Consider the following 10,927-nt stretch of genomic DNA (forward strand, 5'->3'; position numbering starts at 1 on the left):
AGAATAGGGGCTCTTTATCCCTGTTGCTGGAGATGTCCCTTGAAGCACCTGTGGATGCCATGCAGAGGGGAGCCTCTCCTGTGGCACTGCAGGAGGGACAGTGGTTAAGATCCCTGGTGCTCTGTGTCTGGATCTGCATAATTCCAGTTGCAGGGGCTTCTCTGCTAGGGCAGACCAACTTTCTCTGTGCACCGCCTGGGAAGATGGAGAGCATGGCAATTGTTCCAGAGAGCAGGCACCTACAACTCCACAACGAGGTCCTCTTCTGGACCTAATACTTAGGAATCAAACTCCCCATTGGGAACAAAAAAAAAAATAAATCCAAACACCTAAAGTTTAATGTGATAAAATGTTTCATACTTTCCAGTAACTAAATGAGTAGGAAATGGAAGAATTTCCATTCTGGAAAGTTGAGGAATTGTTATTAGTAAATGCAAGTAATGCTGCAGAGTTTAAATTTCTGAGGAAGTCTGTGTTTATCTTGGGGAAGATAGTAGAGCCGATCTGTTTTCTAGATTTTCATGGCCCTGATGAAGTAATATTTTGCAAATGTTGTTTACAGTTTCTGTCTTACAAAGCCATATTATGTATATGTGTATGTATACATGTATCTCCTTAACTAGACATTCTATAAGGAATCCAAATAGCATGTGAAAAGTTAAAATGCTTTTGTAGAATATACATCTTTCTTTGCCAGTAAGTATCTGAGAGATAAGAGATTTCTGTTATTATTTTTATGGTTATTTTTTACTTTACTGTCACAGCCAGCAGGTTTGAGACAAAATTTTGGTTAAAAGACAAAATATGCAGACTTCTACATAAAGAGTAGTATGATAAACTCAAAATGCTTTGAAATGATCATAATTATGCCCAATTTAAAAAAAGGACGCACTTCATAGCTGTAGAGCAGCACATGGCTAGATGGAAAGAAAACTCCACCAAGTATTTTATCAGCTGGCTGCCATTCTCTGTATGTGAGCCAATAAAAATGGAGAATTTTATTGAGAAGCAATAATTTCCTCTATATCAACTCTTGCAAGCTCTATTACATCAAACCTCAGATGTGCTCACAGAAACAAAACACCCTTTTAAATGTTTTCCCAAGATATGATGCAGCCATTCCATCTATCATTTGGACCCCACCATTTTAAGCAAACATGCTCGTACTGAGGAGGCAGAGAGCTGAGCTGCAGATAGTTATGCAAAAGGACTTCAAGCTGAAGCTTGAAGTCCTTTTGCATAAGGCTTCACATAATTTGTTTTCTGTTTTTAATTTTGGGGTTCAACATAGTGAGCTACCTTGGATGTGCTGTAACGCAGCTCTAAAAAGGTATTGGCCGGAAGAGCACAATTTTATTGAACAGCTCTTGTTACACAGAGAAGGGATGTGAAAAGCTTTTCAACACAGGAAGCCATAGTCACTCCCTTGACCAGAGGCAACACTTCAAACCAAATTAAATACAAGTTAGCTGACTGGAAGAGCACCTGCATATTCCCAGCACCATTAAGCTCTCAGTCTCTGAGACCTGACCATGTGAACCAACATGGAAGTCAAACAATTTCTGATGACCTTGAAAGGCATTAGAGCTGCCCAGCAACCATTTATGGCTTTACTGCAAAGCTTTGCTGATGTGCTGAATTTGAATAATCTCTCACTTTGCAGTTGGCTGACATGGATAAGGGGGTGCCTCTTTGACTCATTCAAATCCATTCTTCATTTATACATATTTTTTGTCCATACAAAACTGCATTAACTGCAGGCACTCAAAGTCCTCCGAAACGCTAGCTTGGGAGTTTGGTGGAGGACAAACTCTGTGCTGACTGAAGCTGACTGAACCCATGGAAACCATGACCCAAGTCAGTGCCATGCAAATGTTGACTTATCTCACCTGGAAAACCTCATTCAGTTCTTGTTCTTGTTCTAACTGCTTACCACCAAACTACCCATCAGGAAACAGCCCCAAACCCTGACTGGCTCCCGGAACTACATGTCAATAGCTACTCAGCAGCCAAGGTGCTGGGAAGTCACACTATATCTTAATAGGGGTGTGCTTAGAAAACACTGCTCTTAGGGTCAAGAATTTACACTTTGATTAACCAAAAAGTAAACCCTCAGCATTCTTTCTTTAAAGCCCATAGAGGTAAGGACACAACGTTTTTTACAATATTTGTGGCCAAATATCTATCTCCATCAGGAAAACCCCCTCAAACCTGGGAAAATATGCAGCAGGAAAATGTTTTTGATCAAAAGCTTTTAATGCAGCTGAATCAGGCACTAATAAGTGAACACTGATCATAACAGGAGAAAGAAAACAGCTGTGGACACCAATATGAACAGCCCTGCTGTATCACCTCATTTAATGATCCACTGCTTTTGCACTTGATATTCACCTCTTTGAAGCTGAGTTCCAACCCCCAGTGATACATCTTCCTTTCTTCTTCCTGCAGACCCAATATACATTATAAGCTTCATTAGTCAAAGCAAAGTTTTCTCCAATTTGTCTGCAGCTGGAATTCCTTTATAACATAAAATGCCCAAATTAAGATTCCAGCAGTATATAAGCAGAGTACTCAGTTATCTCAAGGGAACCTAGCCTGACACTGGGGACAGGGAGATGGAGCCCTATCTCTGAATCCCTGATCTGTCTTTACAAAGGTCCGCAGTGATTCTAAGAGGTGCTGGCTCTGTTTTAGCTTGACTTTGAGCCTCTGTTTCATGGTGAAATAGGTCTCCATGAGCACTGGCAGCCACAGTGTTGTCTCTGCACTAATCGTTGTAGGTAACTGCAGTGCCACTGGCAGGAGAGGGCAAACAGTTGGAGTAAGAGGAGCTGCCATCCTGTTCTGTCTGAAAAGAGAGAAACAAAGAGGAGGAGATGCTCCAAACACTGGCCTTGGGTGTTGTTTTCTCTTCCCTTCACTGGATTGAGCCAGATTTAGACACACAGTGTCCTGAAGGAAAAAAGTTAAAAAAACCAAAAAATTAAAAATGAAAGGAGTTTCTGCAGAAAAATGTTGAAATTAAATAGTCTGACTTTTCAAATGTTTCCTTCATATTCTTGACTGAAAAAAATGTTAGGAATTTAACCTAAAGCCTCAGATAGTTTCAGTCAATCCAAACCTGCATTTCAGGGAATAGAGATACCTAACATATGTCAGTGCAAGGCTGCTGACCATTTTTCCCAGCAGAATACTGGAGCTCTCATATGTCACTGAGAGCTTAGAGTATAACAAATTTCTTTTTGTTTTTAGCAATTTCCTTTAGTGCTCAGTGAATTACCCTGTCACACATTCAACAACTTGTTTTCATATTGCTACAAGGAATTCTGCCGTATGAAATTAATGTAATAAAGTGTATTCTCAGCTTTTATTAAGCTCTCTTGGCTGAAGAAATATCAATACTTAGTAGGAAGATGGGGGAGGGAATGTAAGCACAAAGGTTTCACTTTTCTCTCTTGTATCTAAAAAAAAATTTAAACTAAAGTACTTAGTTTCATGAATGACAGATCAATTCAGATGGCCAGATTCTGCTGAGTACCAGTTGCAATCACAAAGATTTCAGGCTTCTTATGCTTTGAAGTTAACAGAGCTGGCACAGGCAGTGCTATAAAAAGAAGCAAATAACCTGAAAGAAATGTAAAGGCTACAAATACTGTTTAATGAAGTGACTTTGGAGACGCCTATGAGAGCAAAGTAATTAAAACCCAGGCAGTAGGGAGAACAGGAAGAAAACTGAGAAGCAGTAATTAATTTAAAACATTATGATGCTTCTCGCTGCAAATTCTGTAATTTTTGCAACACAGCAGAAGCTCCAAGTAGTGCCTTGTCCCTTCAGGATGCTGATCTCTGCAAGATATAGACACCTACCCAATAAAGTATATATAATAGATGGATAAAAGAAACAATTGTTTCTACTCCAGCATGATGGTGTGAGGGTGAACTTTGATGGCATCCTAGTAAAACACATAACATTTATTGCTGTGATAAACTGCTCTTGAGGGAGTGATTTCCCTGCCCTCCCAGCTGGAGCTGTCGTGCTGCAATGACAGAGTGGGTAAGGAAGGGATGGAACAATAGAGAAGTCAAGGAGCTGGAGCCTGACCTTAACAGAGTGGGTGGTATTTGCTGCAGTCCAGAAAAGCAAATAACTCACTCAAAGGTGATAGATTTTACTGGGGAGTGGAAATAACAAAGCTGAGAAATAAAGTGGACCAAACATGGTATGAAAGCATATTAAAGTAATTGAAGGAGGGGATTTACTTTTCAATAGATTCAGTTATTCAGGAGAGAGGGAGGAAAAAGCAAAAGAGGGGTGAGAGAATAGAGGAAAGAGGAACAGAAAAAGAAAAAAAGAGAGAAGAATGAAAAAGGGTGGGGGGGGAAGGAAAAAGGAAAAAAACCCAAGGCTCACAACTGCAAGGTGTTCTTGATTAAATGCATCACTCAGTGACATGTCCAAAACACACCAACCCACTTCATGGAACACCTCGCCTGACAGCAAGGGTGTAATTGAGTAGTTGGTACTGGAAAATTTGTTTCTGTTTTCCCTTTTTGGGACTAGAGACTATGGGGACCTACAGCCTACAGGAGCAACATCCTTCATGGTCTCTATCTCAGTCAAGAACATGCAGGAGCAAATCCAGGTTTCAAAAACACAGCGAATTATTTTTAAACTTTTTTTTTTGCACATGAGTGTGTGTACAGCAACTACCTGTCTGTTTTACTCATTCTTTCCCATTGCCCTCTTTTCCTGAGCATGAGAAAGGGCAGAGTTCTACTCACTGATGTAAAAATGTAAGAGTTGCTGTGGTACTAGTGACTTTAATCCAGTTACATTTGCTGTGTGCAGACAAAACATGATATGGGTTGCAATATGTATGTTGTAAACTTGAAAAGGTGTCAGTTTTATAAAGTTGAAATAAATCAGTGACTTGACTGACTGAAGAGTGGTATTGTTCAAGGATATTCTGTTTGCTTAGCAAAATACCACAGTTTGATAGGAAAAAGTAATCTGACTGAAAGAAGACATGAGAGTTCCAATAAATTACAGATATGCAAAGAGAATCAAAGGGAAAAAAAGCATCAATGCAGTGAAGTTACAAATTTATGTCTCTCATAAATGATTTTAAAAGGAAGGTAGAGAAATTGATAAAATATCCTTTGTCTATTCTGCAGGGGCTTTTTTCCTAAAATGTGTGTTATAAAAGATTCTTTCACTCAGTTTGAGGTACTTTTATGGCTCCTGTTCATATTGCATTAAAGTGCTTCAAAACAGAAAGGTATTTAATTTTACAATGTACTTTTGAGAAGCAGATGTCTCTTTTGCCTCCATGTTACAGGGTGGAAAACTCAGAAAAATATTCTGAGTCAATGTCAGATGGAATACGTACACTGATAAAGCACAATGAATATGGAAATTTCTGGGTGAGAATGTGATTTGCTGGTCACTCTTTCTCCAAGAATAAAAGCAACTGCCTGTTTGAATCCGTTATTATTGTTATTATTATTATTACTACTACTACTACTACTACTGTACAAAAGTGTTGCTGGAGACTACAGATATCCAAATGTCCTTAGAGCAGCAGACAGGAAAAAGCTGATGCATAAGATGTTGATAGGTCATGACAGCTCATACACTGAGACACATTCAATTCCTAGGGGATAAGGACCATGAAGCAGCTGCTGGCCCCTGCAGAGGCTGTGTGGATTCCAGTGCTTTGTGGCATGAATAAAACCTAAAGATGGACTTGACTGAAGAGAATTAGAAGTAGTGTTACACATTGGGGCTGGCAAATTGTCACCATCTTCAGACTGTTCTTTACTCAGGGTGATGAAAACCAGGGGCTGTGCTGATGGTCACTGAAGGGGCCCTCAGATTAAATGTTTCTAAGCACATCAAAAAGTTTTCACTTCCTTATGCTCTAGACAGAATGGTAGAACAGGAGAATTACTCTTTAAGTCACATAATTAATTATAAGGGTATGGCCATATACCTCTGCTGTATAACAGTGCCATGATTTTTATTTTTTTCTTAAAACAGTGTCTCATTCATTATGCAAACTGCAGACACCCACCAGGCACAAAGCTCCTGCAAGACCTCTTCCCCTTTGATTCCCACCCCAGATGGTGTGCTACAGTACACAACATAGCCCTGTAAACACCATCACACAAATCAGCACTTTTTCTGTCCAATTCATATAATTTTCTTTTTTTCATACTCTATTTTAAAAAGATATGTGCTTTAAAATATATATATATATATATATATACACACATACATATATATATATATATATATATATATATGTATTTACCAAAGTAGTTTTTATTAATGAATCCTTTATGTCTTACAACTCTTGTGGAGCTGGTAATTTGCTAGAAATATTATAATGGAAGTATCCCATGAAATGCTTTAAAACCAATTTACAATTAGTTTTTTGTCTTTGCACACAGTCATACAAAGACTTTGATTGTGCCAGTTGTTCAAACCAAGTTCTTGTAATCTTTTCATCTGTACCAGAACCAAATCTGCACCCAATCTGAGCTTCACCAATAGCTGTGACTACTTAGGTAAGTCATATAATACCATCTTCTCCAGCAAAAAAGCACTTCTCTGTGGAAGGGGGACATAAATCTCCCCAGAGAGTGAATTTCAGACCTCTGGGCTGCTGGATCTCCTGAATGCTTGCTGAAAGCAGACATAAAGAGCCTGCATTTAGGCATTTAGGAATGGCACAGATGGCTGAGACAGTTCCATCTCCCCTCCTGCTCAGCTTGCTCCAGGTATTGTTCAGCCTTGGACACACTGGCAGTCTCGGGGAACTTGTCCTGTCTGATCTGGGCTGGCAAAGCTGTTCTGGGCTCTGGTCCCTCAGCAGGACCCCCTGGAGCAGAGGGTGCTGCAGGTGAGGTTTCAGTAGGACACAGCCCCTCTTTCTCAGCCAGCAACCAACCTGTCAGGCAGGGGAAGGCTCAGCATGGAGGGATGGTTTTCCCTTCCTGGTGGAAGGTGGACACATTTCTGTCAGAAGCACTAGACTGCAGCTAGTTCACTTTTAAGATTATTTGTGTGCACATGTTCAATAGGTCCTTGTGAATGCCACAGTGAGACTGTGATAGAAAGTACATACAAACCAAAATACGCAAAATAAGTAATTTTTCATAATTCAATATGACATCCTTCCTTTAATTTAAACCTAATCAGGGAATAAGAAACTAAAACCAGCTGTAAGCATTCACATTACATCTCTCCAGGGAAACGTACATAAAGTTAGGATTTGTTTTCACCCAATGGAAATTTTGCGATTTCACACAGCCACTCTTTTTGTTTAAGCTGCTTCTTTATTACATTTTCCACAACAGAATTTACAGCCTCCCCAAAATAAAAAGCAATTCTATGGCATTTTCCTTGCCTTACCTTCTCCCGCTCAAAACATGAAAAGATTAAACACATAAGTGTTTCTAGTAATCTGGCTATCTCAGCCATAAATTCAACAGGCAGGAAAGATTTTTTTTATCGGTAAGATGTGCCTGGAAACTCTGCATGGCCCAGTGTGATACACACGTTTCTTTTTTTTTTTTTTTTTTTCTTTTTCTTTTGTTTTTACAATTCATAAGGTAAATAAGCTTTTAGGAAACCACATCCAAAGGTGTTTTAAAGCTCTCTTCTCCCACATACACCAATCCTGGCCAGCAGCACAGAATTAAAATGCATGGTGAGCTCAGAAACGAACACTTCCAAAGCTTAAAATGTTCCACCAAGCAATCCAGTAGGGAGAGCAGGAGGGAATGCCAGCCCTCCCAGCACAAAAGGACAGAGCCCCCAGACCATGGCCATTCAACAATTCCTCAGCTGTTGAAGGCAGCAGGGAGGGGCCTGGCTGCAGCATGAGACAAGCAGAAGCCTGTATCCTCTGCATCCAGTGGGAAGCAATAATCTGATTACAGCCCTCAGTCCCTCTGGAAGCTGGTCCCTAATGGAAGCTTTAAGGAAAGTGCTCTGCTGCTGAAACTCGCTCAGATGAAGTGCACAGTATTTGGGAACAGCGATGCCTCATGAGTCCAAAGTTAATGCTTGCAACTGCCTCTTAATCTGTACTCAATAATCAGGCAGAGTGAAAGGCTGACCCAAGGCAATGATCCAGGCTGGCAATTGGAGCTATTGGTAACAATTAGTTTTTCTGCAAATGTGCTTTCCATGGTGGGAAGTGTAACTATTAAATTTCCAGACATTTTTAACTACATTTTTAAAAATGTGACATTATCCTCTATAAATGCTGCATGAGACCATTCCCTGAAAGTTAAATGCAGGAGTAGTGGCATAACTTTGCAGAGAAAGGCATCAGAGGCAGTTGTGACATTTGGCTATGATCACAGAAATCACAGTGTTTTCTTCTTCACGTATGGGAGGAACTTAGGGGAAAAAAAATTCCCTCACAACAAAAGACTTTGAACATGACGCTGTAGAGGAAGGAAATCACAATGTTACAAATTGCCATGACCTGAGAGCCGGTTGCCAGGAGTGGTGCTGTCCAGGTTTAGCAGAGGACAGACACAAGTCTTGCCAGACTAATCCCCCAAAGCAAGTACCTGCTTAATTTAAAATGAACACAGAAACAGGGCCCATGTGCTGTGTTTGAGAGCCCAGGAGCGTGACTTCCAATGCCTTTGGTGCAAGGCAGGGGGAATTTTGCAGCCACTGACTTTCAGGGGAGCATCAGACATGGCTGGATGCTCCTCTCCATGCCTGGAGGCGCTGCTTCTTCAGGGTTGCAGCCAGATTATACCAAGGCTTTGAATTTCTGACACCCAGGGGAGAGAGTGAGGGATGAAGATGTCCCTCGCACTTGGCAGGACTAACAGCATCCCACTGTCCTATGTCAGTGCGGTGAAATCCTCCTGGAAGTCACTGGAGCAGCACCACGTACCTCTTACTATACACCTGTAACAATAATGTTGGAACTGAAGTGTTGACATGCTTTTCATTAGGACAAAAAAGTGCTTGTTGGTTGAAGTACAAGAAAGTTGTGAGAGGAAGTGGGAGTTAGGCAGTAGAAGGAAAACAAGAGAAAGACACCAGCTAAGAAAGGCCTGGCTTTGCCCTGTGTATAACAATTGCCCAGTCAGCATTTTAGGTTTTATATACATGCATCATAAAACTGGTGAAATTTTCTTCTGTGTTTTTGGAACCTTCTTTTGTCTTTTTTTTTCTTCCATCAGCAATTACATATTTAATTCTAAAGGAAAATGAAAAGGAAAGAAAAATGGAGAAATATGAAAAGTAGACACTCCAAAGCATATTTTCCAAGATCATTAATATATGTCTGAAGTATACAGAATAGCAAATTTGGACTGGAGGCAAGAATTCATGGCCTCCTAAAATACAAATTATCATGTCTTTAAGATGTACTCTGGAAGAGTTAGACTTCTAGTTAGAAAAGACAAAAGCATTTTAAAAATTCAGATAGCAAAAGTGCATTTTATGTATGGTAGTGCATAAGCTGAAAAATACTTCTGATCTATATAATGAAATTAATTATTGTTAAATTAATTTGGAACCTATCTAGGTTGCAGAATTGTTCTTAAGAAAAATACATACACTTGTACACATATATATAAAATAGGCATATTCCTGTGTATGATACACAAACCTTTATAAGACTTTGTCAACCACTACTGATAAGGTAGCTTCTCTCAAAAAGCCTAATATGCATGTACCCCATGTAGTTCAAATCAGGACAAGTCAAATCAAATACTATTCATGAACAAACACAGGTACATGCAATTCTTAAAACTAGTTTTATCTATTATTCGGACATTCCCTCTTGTGTGGGTGGTTGTTTTCTCTGTTTGTGTTTTCTCTTTTTGCCTTTTTTTTCCTTAGGCCTGGAAACTGCCACAAAGAAGTCTGGCAGCTATAACCTCCAGCTAACTACTAGCAAATGCTAACATGCTGTAAAGTGGAACGTTTATACAAGATCCATCTGGTGCATACAAGTAGGATTCCAAGATTTAAAGCCATTACATTGTGCATGTGCATTTACACCTTCACCAAAGTTGGCAAAAAGAGTAGATTTTACCCCATGACTCCAGTAGTAAAAGGAGTGGTGTGAAACATGTGCTGACCTACGCTCCTCCATCCAATTGTAGTTATTATATACTGCTCTTTGGCATGTTACATCCCAGGCTTCATGCCAGGAATAAATTAGTTCAGTCCTGAACTTGCCTATCAGAAATTAAATAGTACAAGAGTGAAACATGCCTATAAAGGATTAGAGTAGCAGAGTGTTTTCTTTTGATCAGTCTCACAGATTTAAAGAGGCACTCCACCGGGTCTGGTAAACCCAGCAATACTCCCATCAAAAGGACCTCTCAGTTGACTCTTTTTGCAATAATCGAGCAGTGAGGAGGGAAAAACGGCTTTGAGCTTTTTGCTATTCCTCGTGAAGCTTAGACTTCCTCAGCCATATGCCTCAGTTTTTAGTCTTTTTTCAGCGGGTACATTCCCATCCCCTCAGGCAGAATAGACCTGGATTTGTCTGCAATATTTTGCTTTGAAATTATGCAGGAGGTATACAAAAGAAATACGCAGAAATCAAAACAAAGCATGCAGAGGACAATGACAAATCATAGATTTGACAAATCATTGACATCATCATCATCATCATGCTAAAAAGAGGGGGGGAAAGGTTGAAGGGAAAGGGTACATTTACACTAGCAGAGAAATTCCGGTTCCATCAGAAGTAAGCTCCGATGCTTAAGGCATTCACTCATGCCCTCTGCCGTCTGTCCCGGCGAATTCCAGCGCGGACTGACCGCCTCTCCCGCGGAAAGCCCAGAGCTGTCTGTGCTGGCTGAGTTCCTTGCGGAGCAGGTTTGCCCGGCTGCAGGCGCGGCACAGCGGAGCTCCCGCACCGCCGGCCCCGCA

Source organism: Geospiza fortis, unplaced genomic scaffold (genome assembly GCF_000277835.1).
Source record: "Geospiza fortis unplaced genomic scaffold, GeoFor_1.0 scaffold40, whole genome shotgun sequence".
NCBI lineage: Eukaryota > Metazoa > Chordata > Aves > Passeriformes > Thraupidae > Geospiza > Geospiza fortis.